At 34.7% G+C, this 16,093-nt stretch overlaps 1 long non-coding RNA gene across 3 annotated transcripts; it reads left to right on the top strand.

The window, feature by feature from the left end:
• The first annotated feature begins 12,643 nt into the window (after positions 1–12,643).
• Positions 12,644–15,822, top strand: LOC114912789 (uncharacterized). Of its 3 annotated transcripts, none has more exons than XR_012135405.1 (5): positions 12,644–12,942; positions 13,659–14,121; positions 15,129–15,287; positions 15,360–15,437; positions 15,639–15,822. It is a non-coding gene; the product is annotated as an uncharacterized lncRNA (long non-coding RNA). The 3 variants fall into 3 exon arrangements; XR_012135406.1 differs by adding an exon at positions 13,203–13,446 and having other exon boundaries at positions 15,360–15,802; XR_012135404.1 differs by having other exon boundaries at positions 15,360–15,802.
• The last annotated feature ends 271 nt before the right edge of the window (positions 15,823–16,093 follow it).

Below are 16,093 nucleotides of genomic sequence, written 5' to 3'. Positions count from 1 at the left end.
AGGCAGTTTTTTTAGTAGTTTTCATAGCCGAACAAACCTCAAACCGAAAGATCCTATGATTGCACTCTTTCCAGATGGTCCATTAGCAGTAAGGAGAAGGGAAGCTAGAGCATTTATGCATTTAATATTCTGAAAACTTTTCAACCAATCGCTCTAGATGAGAGGAATACTACAGGGAGTTGTGGTGCCTACTGTTTTTCAATGAGCATCGTCTAGATGGAGTCAAAGTAAGAGCAATATAAAAAGAGATGATTCACAAATTATTTATTTGAGTAACATAAATTGCAAGAAGTATTAAGCAAGATGACTTTTTTGCAAGGTTGTCTACTATCAGAATTTTATTAAAGTAGCACAGCCATCCAAATACTTTGATTTTTTTAGGACTTGACAGCTTCCAGATTAGTTTGCCGATAGGTGGTTGCACTCTTTGTGGATAAAGAAATGATCGTAGTTTCTGACCGTGAAGTTACTAGTGGAACTCCATTTTCAGATTCTTCGATTGGCTTCCATCAATCGACCAAGGTCCTGGATTTGAGTAGAGAGTTTTGTGAATTCATGGGTAGCTACGCTACTTAGAGGAATGTTGAAGTTAGACATCCAATCAGAGGAGGATAAGAAATCAGCTATATTGATTGAGATATTATTTGAGAATATCAAAAGGTCAGGATATGTGGTTCGGAGGGGTTCATCATGGGATTGGTCTCATGCTAGAAGGAGGTCAGCTCCCATTACCGATCCTTGGAAGGAAGAAAAGCTGAAAATCAGGGCTAGCTTGAGCATTCCTTTCCAGAAGGATGAAGCCTCTCTCAAAAGGCTTCACAAGGAGAGAGTGGAAGGCATCTACGATAGTATAGTTTGTGAATCAATTTCTGCCGTGGCCTATCTAGATGTTCGAAAAAGTATCACCACCATTTGAGCAAGAGGCTTGATTTAGACAGATAAGATTTTTGATACCAAGATCACCAAGGTATTTAGATCGACTTACAGAAGTCCAACTTATGAGAAATTTCGTTTTACCATAGTTCTCACGACCTTCCTAAAGAATTTTTGGCAGATACCATTTATTTTGTAGATATTGAAGTAGGGAGCAGAAGATAGATATCCAGCATACTGGAATAGCATTAAGGATGACACTAATGAGTGTTAAACAACTGACAAGTGATAGAGTATTTTGCTCCCAACTAGATAATTTATTTTTAGTTTTTTTTCAATAAAGTTTCAACTAGCTATTTTTTGGGTTGTGAAATGAAAAGGGATGCTTAAGTAACTGATCTACAGTTGTGCCATAAGGAAAATAATTGATCTTGCAAGATTGTCAGTCTCTTCCTTGGCTAATCCTAACCCGATAAGACAAGATTTTTGGAAGTTGATTTTGAGACAATGAGGAGTTCAAATGAATATAAGGTGAATTTCAGTACATTTACTTGATCCTTAGAGGCATCACAAAAGAGAATAGTGTCATCCATGTGTTGCAAGCATTGGATGATCTCGATCAAATTTGATGGCCCAATGCTAGAGATCATGCTATGTTGGAAAGCAGTGGAGAGGATTTTGCTAAGAGTGCTCCAACCACAATGAATAGTTGAAAGAAAGAGGTTACCTTGTTTGAGACCTCATTTGCTTCAAAACTATTGGTCCATCTTACTATTGACTATGAGAGAGAGCTATCGAACTGTAAGAGGAAAAGGATCCAACCTCTCTATTTTGGTCCGACTCTTTTTTTCTAGTATCTAGATAAGAAGACCAAAATATCCTGTCAAAAAGTTTTCAAAGTCAATTTTTATAAATCTTTTGTCTTGGTCTTCTTGTAGTGTAAAATGATCTCTACAGCGGTGATGTAGCTCCCATGGATCAGTTATTTTTGATAAAGGCTAATTGAGAGTCAAGGTTAGCAAATCGATCACCTAGCTCAGTCCAGATGAGAGTACCTTCGAAAGGATTTTGATGAGGTTGTTCTCAAGGCTGATGGGTTGATAGTCTTTTATGTCTTCAATTCTAGATTTCTTGGGGATGATGACAATATGTGAGAAGTTGAGTTTAATGAGGTCCGCAAAGGACTTGAAGATGGCATAAAAAAGGTTAGAACTTTCAATTTGAAAAGTATCCAATACTTATGATAGAAGGAGATTGGAAAGCCATCTAGCTGGGGGTTTTGTCTCTAGCGAGGTTGAAAGGCACATTCTTTATTTCTTCTCCTTAAAAGGCTTATCCAATAGACTGAGATCTATTTGGTTCAAAAGAATAATATTGAGTCCGAGTCGACTTTGATAAGAGGATCATTGCAAGAGTCCAAGAGTGATTTGTAATAAGATAATAAGGCTTGATGGATGTCTTGTTGTTATATGAATTTGATATCGCTTTTTGAATTTCAGCAATTAGTTCTTTATTCTTCTATTAGAGGACAAATGTGAAAGTAATTAGTATTTTTATCACCTTCAGCTAGCCAGAGTTGTTCAAAACATTGTCTCCAGTAGGTTTTTCTATTGAAGTAAGATTTCAATTGCAATTTAAGGTTGAGTCTATCTCTTTTTCAGAGTCTAATAGGTTTTAGTCTCTTTAGTTTGTTGATGGCCTCAATCTTGGACTCAAAATCTTTTTGGTTTAGATGAACATTTTTAAAAACTTCTTTGTTCCAAGTTTTTAGTTTTGATCTCAGAAATGAAGCTTGAGCACTATATTGGATACTACATCCGGACAGATGGTGCAGTGCTCCACCAAAGCTCTATTAGGACATCAAAGTTTGGATGCACTTCAATTATTTTGAAGTAAAAATATTTAAAATAGATAGAAGTTCACTTGATTTAGAGAAGAGAGAAAATGGTAAGGGTATGTCATCGAATTTGAACTATATCGAGTGATGTTGAAATCTCCTAATATGATCCAAGGGCTAAGATTTGCTACTCTAACTTGGTGAAGTTCTTCGAAGAATAAAAAGCATTCAAGGTGGTCATGTGGCCTGTATATATTGGTTATAGTCCTCTAAAGGTTGCCATTTGTCATTAAAAATCTAGTGCTAATGAAAAATTCTCTAGTGTGGATTGGAGTACCTGAGGCAAAGGTAGGGTCCCAACTTGTTAAGAGTCCATCCAAAGAACTACATGCTTTTTAGAGTGCCATTCGCAAAGGCAATCTATAAGCCAATTTGATTAGTTTCAGGTTAATGTGGTCTAGCTTAGTCTCCTATAAGCACATTGTCCCACTTTTAGAGGCTTTGATGACATTCCTAATGGCACTTCATTTTTTTGCATGATCCATTCCTCTTACATTCTAGAGAAGGATAAACATACCATTGAGGTCAGAAACCAAACTTAATACTAGGACTTTGTGTAGCAATCAGGAGATAAGAGACAGATGAGAAATGAGTCTCTTTTATTGAGAGAATAGATAATTGAAGGCTTAGTACATAGCAAAAGGGTGATTGGAGATTGGGGTTGGATGGTTTGTTTATAGAAAATAATGAAGACCATCATAGGAGCAAAAGGATCAATTGTTTCAAGGATGCCGAGATGAGTAGTGACCTCATCGACTTTTACATAGTCCTAGGCAACAAGCTATAGGACCTTCTGATTATTAGATCCTTGGCAACAAAGAAGTTTGAGTTCTTGGATCTTCATCATTATTGCATCAAAGGAGATTCTTATGCCACACTTCGTACCTAGTTTGATGATATCATCAGAGGTTAGGGAATTGATGAAAAGAGTATCCTGATCATTCAAATTGATGTTTTGCAGATCAAAAGCTTTAAGCTTTTTGTTCCTCAACCTTAGATTTCTCTTGATGGAAGTGGAGCAAGTTGGTGCAGTAGGGTGCTAGGCTTGATAGGGATGTTCATAGATCAGAAGGTAAGAGTAGACCTTCGCAACATAGATGAGTTTTGATTATTGGATAGAATTTTTTTGTTCACAATAGTCGATCTCTATTTGTGGGAGTGGTGGTAGGTTGTCAGTTGACTTGAGGTGAGGGAAGATTTTTGATGCAATTCAATACTCCATGGCACAATTAGGAAGATTGTTGATAGCAGGTGGAAGATTTGAATTTGAAAAAGAAGTTTGGATGAATATGGATGTATAGAGGCTAGCATGCAGTTTGATTACAAGTGAATAGGGTTCTAGGATAAAAGAGCAATAGTGAAGAAGATATGGGGAGGGCTGCATGGAGGACTACACTTTTAGGGTATAATAGGATGACAGAAAGAGCTGGAAAGAGAGTCTTTCCGTCATGTTGCACAGAAAGGCTAGCAACCCAAAGGGTGGGGGGGGGGGGTTGAATTGGGTTCTTTAAAAATTCTATAATCTAAATTTAAATAATCATATATACAAATTAAGCTAACTTGAGTGATTGTGAGTGTTTGTAATAAGCAACAGCGAATTAAGATAATAAATATAAAGTAAAAAGATAAAGAAAGTATAATAAAAATAATATAAATTTATAGTAGTTTAGTACAGCCTTACATCTACATCCACTCTCCAAGCTTTGCTTAAGAATTTCATTATTATTAGTCCGACTACAGTGTGAATGGTTTATCAAATGTACAATCAAACTTAGTTGATTTTTGGAATCATCAAACAAAATCTTTATATCGATTAATTTCTGATTCATAATCGACTCAGTTCGTTTTAATGATCACCAATCAAAATTTTACAAAATTAATTTCAATTTGGATGGGTCTAATCCAAGTTTCTTTCATCTAAAGAAACTTGTAAAGAAAATCCAAAGATACAAGGTATAGAAATTTTAGCAAAAAAAAATAGAAAAAAAAACTCTTTTCAAGCATGAAGAAGATCTGAAGGATGCTCTTTGATGCTTGATTTCTCTTTTTTAATGTTTGAGAGGATGTAGTTGAAGGTGGTGAAGATTATTTTGAAAACTCACTTAAAATTTACACTAATTCTTCTCTATTTCTCTTCCTCAAAGATATTAATGATGCTCTGATAAAATGATGTGTTTTTCTTTTTAGTCCTCTTTTCTTACTTTTACAAATATTTCTCTAATCTTTTATAGCTTGGAAGTGGCAGGAGAATGAGTTTTGATCATTGGAAGATTGGAGGCTTCAATTAGCCATTGGAGTAGTGAAATGGCCATTGGAGAAGTATAAAAAAATTAGTTATTTTAGCTTTTCTATATCATGAGTCACTCGAGCTGTCCATGAGTGACTCGACCTCTTCAGAGTTAGCTCGATCTCAGGATCCAAAAATTTTATATGCTTTTTTTTTGAGAGAGTCATCTTGCCATCTTTATGATGTGACCTATCTAAGGGTTGACTCAACATTTCAGAGGTCGACCTGAGTAGGATCTCAAAAATTTATTTTATTTTCACTAAGAGAGTCAACTCTTGCTTCACATGATTCGACTCGCCGGCTTACTAGTGCATTCCAACATACCAGAGTCGACTCACCACTCCTAGGTGTGACTCCTGAACTTTCGAAACTCATTTTTCTTTATTTCTATTTTTTCAGCTCAGGAGTCGCTCCAACACTTTTGGGATCAACTCTATTAGGTCAAAAATTAAAATTTCATCTTTAAATTGCTTTGACTTAGCTTCTTTGAGGAGATTTGTCCCATGATAAATTCTTCATTTTGCATACTTGAAAAATTTTACAACCATCCTTGAAATATATAATCAGTACTATAATTAGTCAATCTTTTGTAATCATCAAAATCAATTATAGGTCAACAAATCACACCAGTTCAGGATACATAGGTTCTTTGTTCCAATGAGGCGCTATCAACTTGTTGGAGATGATGTTTCCATCTTTCAATATCCTGATTTTGAGCGAAGAATCAACCAAAAATTACCTTCACTATCACCTAGGTAGGCTGGATTATCATGTTGGGAGGTTGAGTCATTAAAGGGTGGAACCTCCAATCTAGTAAATTTCACTACTCTAATGGTATAGGTATGAGGGTCAACCATGATTTGATTATGTCTGGAATATCCATGAGGTCCTCATAGTAGAACTAGATAACAAACTTGTAATATCATCCATCTGAGACTTGATCTGCTAGCTCTCTAAAGATGGGAAAGCTAGATATAATGGTAGCCACCAACTCTGCATTCCAGCATGCCAGAGGCAAGTCAAAGAAATTAGCACAAACTTTGAATCTAAGATTATGGGATGAAGCTCCCTATGAGTATTCCAGAAGTTGACAACAAGCATGAAGCCTTCCCTCCATATATGTGCCACGAGAGTTTGGATCACTTTGTTTGAGGGGCAAGAAATGAAGAAATGATTTTCTTTGACAGTTGTTTGGTTGTCTAGGAGCTGGCCACCTTTGCTGTATGGGAAGAGCTAATGCAACATCATCTACTTTGATACGTCGACCAAAAGCTTTGACATACACCACTTGCCTAGATAGTTAGAGATCTCCAACATTTTTTGGAGAGTGGAAGGAAAGTCTTGCAAGAGCAATAAGGTTATTCTGGTTCCATGGTCTGAAGGAAAAGTTGGGAGTTAGAGTGGGATGATATGAGGGAGAGGGACCTGAAGTCGGAGGGTTGAAAGTTGGTGGGGGTATAGTGAGGGATTTGTTGCAATGAGGGTTGTGGGTGAACGATTAGAAGGATGCTTTGTTCCTAGAAGTGGAGGGGTTTGTAGAGGCTCTACAGGATTTGTAGAAGTATCCAAACCATTTAAAGTGGAAACATTCTAATATTTATATAGGCAGATTGAGGTGGTTTGAGTCTCCATGGTAAAGCAGACCCCGATTAAAAATGATTAAATAGGAGGAAATTATTGATGAATACTTGAATTAAATCACTAGAGCACATAATTCTATTTAATTACTCTTTATTTATTAAAATTGATATTTTTATCTATTTTTAGGTGATTGAGAGTTTGGTTCATACGATTCAAATTGGACTCAAATCGGATCAAATTCTAGTGAATCAGACAACCAACTCCTATTTAAGTGTGAACTGACTTATTCATGAAGGATCAGATGCAACCCTCCAATCAAAGCTCAGATTAGAAAATAACATTCTATATGGAACCAAATATGAACATGACTTAAAAATCAAGAGATGAGAAGCAACTTCCAAAGATCCAAGGCTATTAAGGATGCACCACATTTAATCTGTAAGAAGGAGGAGAGAAAGACTTGGTGCCACATCCAAACTCCTAGCCATCATGTAGTGCACCCAACTTATTTTTGGCATGGGATTTTCACGTGAAGGAAGAAAAAAAAGATGTGCCCCCATCTCAAGATCTCACCTTCTCTCTTTATTTTCTTCTTTCTTACATGCTTTCCCACACCCCTCCATCTAAATTTCCTCATGCAAGCCTAGCCCCTCTCATCTCATGCCCCTCCTCTATATAAATACTGCCTTAGCCCTCTTTCTCAAGGCATAAAAATGCCCCCTTGTGGGGATCATCTTCTACCCTCTCTCTCCCTCTTTCTCTTCTCCATCAAAACTCCACACCTTCCTTTCCCTCTTGATCAACTCCTCCTTCTACATGCCAACAAGCCTCCTACCCAAGAAATTATCTAGTTGTCATTCCTCTCCTTTTCCTTTCTTCTCCATGCCTAAGAAGTCTAAGGGAGGTTCTAATTCTAGCATGCCTTCCATACTCCTCTATAGATTCTTCTCCACATCACAAAAAGACTAGGGGAGGTTCTAACTTTAGCATGCCTTCCACCAAATATAAGAGAGGTCTTATCTAGTACCACTACCTTCTTCTCCATTATTTCTATATTTCATCTACTTTCTTTTTTGAGTTTCTAGACTAAACCTTCTAGCCATCTTGCGCTATCTGTACGGAAAAAACGAAGGATGTAAGGAATACATCTACCATCGGACGTAGCTAGAAGGTAACTTGGTTAAATTATCTTATATCATATTTTTATTTTTTTCTTTATGTATGTTTCTTTATTTGATCAATCAAAAATATTTTTATTGTAATTTTTTTATTTTTTCTTATATTTTTTACAATCTATTATTTTTTTTTTTATATTTTGAAATAATCAACTAAGATTCCTGTGGATATATTCAACTCACCCTATCTACATAGTAAGTAGGGTTAATTTTGGTATGTTATGATACACATCAAATTTTGATGTCATTGTCGGAGATCTTGATGTAATTATTTTGAAAAAAATTAAAAAAAAATCTATAAAATATAAAAAAAAATTATATTTTACTACTTTTTAGGTCTTTATTTCTTGCTTTAGATTACTTTACTGTCTTTCTAGTAAAATAATTTTTGCCTTTTATATAGATTTGACTTTCTTCCTATTTTAACCTGTCTTTTATTTACTTCCTTTCTAATAGATTTTCTAGATAAAAAAATATATTTTGCCTTTTAATTGACTATCTTGAATAGTAGATTTAATTTTTTATTTTAATCAAAGATATCTAGTTGCCTTATATTCTTACCTTAAGTTAGTTCTTTTTTAGACTCTCTAGATCTTCTAACACCTAATTAACCTAATTTAAAACTTACCACTTATTCTTTTTTACTTAAGGATAACATAACATAGAAGAAAATAAAGATACCAAATAAACTTAACAAAAATAGAGAAACTATTAAAATTAAAAGCTTTTTATTTATATTAGACATCCTCTCTTTTTGCATAGTATATTTACATAAAATATCTTAAGGGCATAACCCATAAATAATATAAGATGGAATTTACCATCCTCCTTTGGTCCACAAACCACCATCCTATATTCATATTAACCTAAGCCTCTTAATTAAAATTAATTAGACATTAGCCCTAAAAACTGAGCTTAGTAGGATAAGTGACTCTAAAGTTGAATCGAATCAGGCCTAATTGATCAGTAGGTATCTAGAAAAGTGGTTCAAAGATTACATGCCAAAAAAGATGGTTCTTTAATTAGTTTCATTTACACTTAGTGTTTAAGAAAAGCAACGAGGACCTCACCAACTTTATACTTATCTGGCTAGTTGATTGGTTAGGTTCGTACTTGGAGTGCTTGACAGTGTATTTAGAACAGTTAGAATTATCTAGATTTGGAATAACCCTAGGATAGAGTTGACTTGATTGCATCACCTGTTTGAAAAACCAACAAAAAAATTAAAAACAACCTTCTCATCTATTCTCTCCAGATCTAAGACTTTCTTAGGATTCTCATCTTTAGAACTTCTCTCTTTCATTCTTTCTCTTTTCTTCTTCTCTCCTCTTCCTTAAAAAAAAATTATAATGGGATTGTTTGTGATCTAGACCCCTTGATTGCATATTAAAACAATCAGAACAATCCGATAAATTAGATTTGTACTAGGAATATAAATTTCTACAGTAGAAAGGATGAGCTATCCCATAAATTAGATTACCTACTGGCTATCAGACACTCATCCTCTTCATCTTTTTTCGTGCACAATAAGTTGAATGCCCAATTGTGCAATAATTTCTTGAGTTTAGGTATGAGCAGATTCATCAAGATCAAATCCAAATAGCCTATGAACTAGAAAATAATCCATACTTTAACGACTATAATTTAGATTGAAGGTTCTACTAAATTTTTCGTAGAAACCATAACCAGTGGTTACCCACTACTATAAGGATCTACATTCATAGATGTGCCTGATTATGATATGTACTATTCACAATATAACCTTCTCCAACTATCTGTAGCCATCATTTGAAAAAAAGATTTTACAAGCATTAGATAAGGTAGAAGTCAACACTCAGACCCTTCACTCCTACACGCATCAAATTTTGGTCAATTGATCTCGTAGGACACAATTACCAAGAATCATAGTATAGGAATCCATCCTATAGCCAGCACTAGTATACCTCACAGCTTGTACCCAATTACACTCTTTCTTTTGAGAAGACATCCGATAAATCCTCCACTCTCATATGCAATCCATTGCTAAGCCAGAGATCCAAATCGATCAACTAGTAATTGCATTCAGTTGGAAGGAGGAAGGAGAGCTGCCTAGTCAACCCGAGAGTGATTCTGAGAGATAATACCTAGCTAGAAGTTTTAATATCCTTATAACTTTTTTTGAACAAATGATTATGACTCTTGAAAATAAAATGATCATGGAACAACTCTACATGGCCAAAAAGACCAACATAGATAATTCGACTAAGGCAGAAATGTATAGGGAGAAATCATAATGATGGAATGAACTAATTCCATCATCACCCTACTTACCTATAGTCTCATTTTCTAGTGTCCTAGAATCATCATTTCTTTTAGCGGAAGGGAGGATAAATTGATAAAATGATGAAATTAATTGAGAGATTTTTCAAAAACCATAAATGAATAACACAATGAAGAAAGCTACACTCACGATTCTCTCCAAGAATCATCAGATCCCTATCTAGCTCATTTCGAGTTGGATGATTTTGATGTAGATGGATATATCATAGAAGTAAATAACCTAGTCGATACGCTTTACCCCAAAACCATCTCATTTTGGATCGAAAAATATGAGCCATCACCTAACCTCTAATAGCTCTTTGCTAGAATCACCAGCTGCTCTAGAACTAAAGCCACTTCCTGATGCACCCATTGACATACTTTCAGTGAGCCCTAATCAAGAAGCCTATCTTGTAGGTATTCTAAAAGTACATAAAGAAGTTATCGGATAGGATATCTTTGCAATGACGGATAACGATATTAAAATTTTTATGACTGATCTTTCTGTATTCGGTTCTACTTTCGATGACTGTCCTCAAAATCTTTCTACGATGTTAAAACGATATATAGAGACAGATTTAATATTAATTTAAAAAAATATCATGTAGAAAGAGATGATGTCGAGAAACATTATACCTGAGCAAGGATTGTGGTAAAATAGATATAGTTGAAGAAATTCTTAAACTATCATCCCAATCTCGGCCCAACAATTACAATCTCTTTTTGATCATCATGAAGACTATGATCATATTTTTAGACCTTGGTATTGTGTGCTTGCCCAGTACACTCTATTGGTCCAGGTTAATCATCGTAGAGTATTCTACAGATACTTTACTGCCATGATGACAAGGCCTTCTGATTGATCTTGTTCTTGAGGGATGTATCTAAGTTGGTTATAAGTGAGACTTCCTCATAGCGTTCGACTGAAGATGTTAAATTTAGTACTTGTTGGGAGGCAACCTAATTTTTAGGAGTAGTCTTAATAAAAGTCTAGCTGAAGATGTTAAATTTAGCACTTATTGGAAGGCAATCTAGCTTATGTAATATTTTTTTAGTTTCTTTTTATTTTATAGGAATCTCTAGAAAGATAATTAATTAAGTTGAATCTTTACAGTGGAGTGGATGAGTGATGCTACTAGTCAAATTGGGGGGAGAGCCACGTTTATACCAGCTAGAGTCAAGAACACACCATGCCCAATAATGAAAGACCTCTCAACAATGAATGCACACATCGAACTCAGATAGTATCCTTTCCTGTTATATTTTATTATGAGTCTCTTCTTCCACTGCAGTATAAGAAAAGTTACATACACATATTCTTTTTAGTCACGTAAAATATATGTGGATAAAACATTAAATTTGAAAAAAAGATTGTATATACCATGTTTGTCAAATTGAAAATGCTATAATTAATTTTTAACTTATATTTCAATGATTAAATATGAGTAAATTAAATACGCTAATGGTTAAATATGGGTAACTTAAATCTGTTAAAAAATATACTAAGTATTGGCAGAAAGTGACTGGCGCCTAAAGAGGAGCGTAAAAAAAAAAAAAAGCACCGACTCCATCTCCCTTGATTAAGTAAAATAATAAAATTACTATCCGTCTCACCAATAAGAATCGCGATGCCGCATCTCCTGGATTAGATACTATAAAAAATTATATTTTCCATGATATTAATTTAGTTACATTTTTGAAAAACGTTGAAAAATTAGATTTTGCTCCACATTTATGAAAAAATATCGGGCATAATTTTTTTCGGCAACATTAATTTAGCTACATTTCTAAAAGATACTGAAAATTAGGTTTTATCCCGCATTTATGATAAAATATTGGGTATAAGTATTTTTCGTGATATTAATTTAGCCACATTTCTAACAAATACTGAAAAATTAGATTTTGCTCCATATTTCTAAAAAATGCTAAAAAGTAATGTCATGAAAAATAATATAGATATTATTGGTTGAAAATTAGTAAATAAGAAATACTATATTTAGCTGACATAAAATGAAAATACCGGCTATAAGTATAAATTAACGTTAGTCAGTTTTAAAAACTTACACATCAAAATTTTTTCATATCTTGGCACTTGTCTTTAATTAGTATTTTACTAAACAAATAAAAAATAATGAACTAGGCTATTCTCCTATTTTTCTAATCTTACACTTTACCATATACAAAGAGTTTTCTGCTATCTGAACCCGATTATATATATATTAATAAATTTATTTATTTATAATTTTTTTACTATGTTATCCACTTGTGTTTTAGTAGCTGATACAATGCGTAGATTCTCTACTATACTTGTGATGCACTGCATAGTGTGGCGTAGTGTGCGCATTGTTTTCATGCAATGGATGAGTACATGTAGCTATATGATCCGTGCATCATACGATATAGTCATCTATCATGTGTGAATGGCGTGCATGATGCCCTATACTGTACGATATATTATAGAGAATTCGTGCTCCTAACATGAATATCTTGGATGCATGATTCTGGTAATATGGTTTGAATATATTAGCTACTTAAACCAAACCCACCGGGCAATTGAATTGAAGGGCGACATGTGATCCGTCTTCTTTCTCCCATTTCCCTCCATTTCCACGGTGTCTAAAGAGAGAACACGACTGAGCGGTTGAGGCAGACTTAGGGCCCTCTTCTCCCAAACCCTAAGCCTCGATCGATCCCTGAATAGCATGCAAATGTGGCCAAGATCCCTTGGGATCGAGGTTAGGGAGAGGGTTTCAAGCTTGCCTAGCATTTATCAAGTGAAATTGCTTCAAGAATCGTAGACTCTTCTTTGTTTCCTCTTCAAATCGCTCGAGGTAAATTACAGAAGTCCCAAATCTCGATTCCTTTTTCCTCTCTAAGTTATTAAGATGCTTTAGGTCCCCCACCAGGGTCCTTGCTTCTTTTCTTGAATCTTTATCCCCTCATCCCTTACCTTTATGCCCCGATCGAAGAATCTTTACTTATCTTGATTTATCGCATCTTTGAAGTTGAATCTTGAATCTGCGTGTGTTAATCTTATTTAAGCTATGATTTTTGATCTCCTTCTTGAATATGTTTCTATTGGTGGATTAAGTTGCAGCATCGCCAAATTTGTGCTCTTATTTGAGGTTTTGATAGCGCTGATTTAAAAAAATGGCCCCGATTCCTGAGAGAGCACTCGTAGCATTGAAGCAATGAAAGCCATTGGGTTTTCGATGCATGTAGCGATGCCTGTGCTAAAATATCTTATCAAGGTGTATCATAACAACTGGGAATACATTGAAGTCGAGAATTATAGAGTTCTCGCTGATGCCATACTTGATGCACAGGAATCTAAGGTGCATATTTTATTATCTGCATGAGTTTCAAATGTAATGTAGAGGGTTCTGTCTCGTTTATTTGATGGCATTTTTTAAATTGATTTTATCTTTTCAAGATGTTGCTCCGAAGAACAAGATGATTGACGATACATGAAACCCTTCTTTTGCTTTTGTGTCTTTTTGGTTTTTATCATGATATGTAATGTTAAAGTAATGATCAATTGAACCAGGACTTAAGTGGTGGGAACAATGATGTTTTGGCAAGTGATGAGTCTGAGCCTCACAGAATGACTCTAAGACAGGAAGTGACCGAGGACATATCACCTCAACCTTCTCGTACGTCTGAAAGATGTGGACCAATTTCACCTCAAATAAATTCCAGAGAAACGAGTGTCCACTCATGCTCATGATCAAGCTGGTCCCATGCAAGCTGATTCTGGTTCACCTATGAAGACCTATTGATTAGGTAGACAGCCAGCACATTAGAATCCAGAAAATGCTGTCCATTTCAAAGAGCCAAAGATTGAACCAGGCACTGAGGTTCTGCAGAAGAATGACACGGTTGACCATCATATGGCTTTTATCAGGCCCAGAGATGAGCCATATGATGTGATTCTATAGGGTTTGAGACTCCTGTTGCAGTGATATATCCCTCTCACCCAATTTCTAACCCAATTCCTGCTGAAAGCAAAGGTATATCTTTCTTCTTGGTATTTATTATATATTAATTCAAATTTATGCAGATCTCGAGGTTGTTTTTTACTGATATACTGGTAAATTTATGCACTTGCAAGTGCCAGTCTTGAGATGGCTGGTTTTGTTCAAGAGCACTTTTCCCTAAAAAAAAAATAGGACTCAGCCACTCCCATAATTCTAAAACATGTGGTTGTGGTGCAAATGACATTTTTCCATTATTGAATTATATGATCTTGTCAGATTAGCTGACCATAGTCACTATATTCAAACCATATTACTAGAATTATTCAAACCATATTTCAGCTATTCTCATCATATTTTTTGACAATAAATTTATTTGTTTGTGTTTAGTATGAAGAATGTATAAAAGATTGTGATGAAGCTGTTGAGAGGGGCAGACAACTTCATTTAGACTTCAAATGATAGAAGGGCATTGACTAGGAAAGGAACCGCACTCGTGAAGCTTGCTAAATGCTCAAAGTACTATTAACCCAAGTCTATTTATGTCTTTTTCTCATATGTAACCCAAGTCAAAGTACTAAAGCCATATTCTATATATATTCAGATGTAACCCGACACCATTTATGTCTTTTTTTTTTCAAAATTGAAATGTTTTGTCTATTTAGATGCAGGGCATTTCCAATCACACTATTTTGATTCATCTTTGTACTGATTTATTAAATTTTAAATGTGTAGTTCAAGATAAAATTACATTAAAAGCAAGAAATATTTGAAAAATTGACCTAACAAATAGACAAACCCAATCAGCTCCTCAAAAGGAGATTGACATGTTTCTGTACATTGTCACATTTGCAGTTCCCATTTTATCTTGTTGGTGAAGATGGTGATTTGCCACTGTTAAATTATGTTGTGTAGCATGTGTTTGTGTCTCATTATGCATGTGCATGCACCTTTGAGCTGTTGAAAGTTTACTATGCAAAGTTATGCATAATATCATCCTCTGATGTATGTGCATGTGATATCTAAACTAAATTTAATTTCAGTGTTGGATATGCAAGAGCTGCTTACCACTGATTGCATTGCACTATATCATGGTCGCTTTTTCCCCCGTGTAAGGCAAGTTTTGCATGGTTCGGCTAGTGGTGTTGTGGGCCCTTTTCGACAAGTTCAGTGTAGGAACTCAGCTTCCTGGATCAATGCAGGTGCATCTATATTAAAATAATGCTTGTGATTTCCTTCTTGGTTTCGTTGGTATGACTAAGACAGTGTAACAGGATGTCGAGATTGAAATGAATCCTGCATTGACTCCCATGGATGCAGGACCTGATGGATCATTATTGGAGCGCCAAGTGGTAACCATTCACGTATCAAACTATAATGCTTTTCTTTTGTTTCTCCGAATTGCTATTACAACATTTTTTAAAGACATTAGTCTAATTAACTTTTGCATATCCCTTATCTAATGGAGATCAAGTAACAAGAAGAGTTTCCATTATTTTACCATCCTATGTGATGACAGATAATTTGGTTATCATACTTTCTCAATCTCACAGAAAGAAGTAAGCAAAGGAATATTCATTTCTGATGATAAAGGCAAGATGTTGATGGGCAAGAGTTTGGAAGATGTGTTTTGTGAGATTTCTATTTTTTATGCAATTGAGCCCGATGCTCCATTGCTTGTAAAGGACAAGAGTCAAGCTTTAATGAAGCATACTGTGGGTACTCATATTATTTGGTGAAAAAATTATGTATGAATCTGTATACATATATTTTTAATATTGACTTATAATATATATATATATATATATATATATATATATATATATATATATATATATATATATATATATATATATGTTTTGTTTCTTTTGCAGATTCAGGCTAGGGATATGATGGATGGTGCCAAGGAAAGATAAGGATTGTCTTGCTGATGGCTTCATAAGTTGATGAACTCTCAGATTTTACAAAGTTAACTTTTGGTATCATTAATTCAAGTTTATTTTATTCT

Source organism: Elaeis guineensis, chromosome 11 (assembly GCF_000442705.2).
Source record: "Elaeis guineensis isolate ETL-2024a chromosome 11, EG11, whole genome shotgun sequence".
NCBI lineage: Eukaryota > Viridiplantae > Streptophyta > Magnoliopsida > Arecales > Arecaceae > Elaeis > Elaeis guineensis.
Note: the sequence above shows the minus strand (reverse complement) of the source record. Positions and strands in the feature narration are given on the sequence as shown.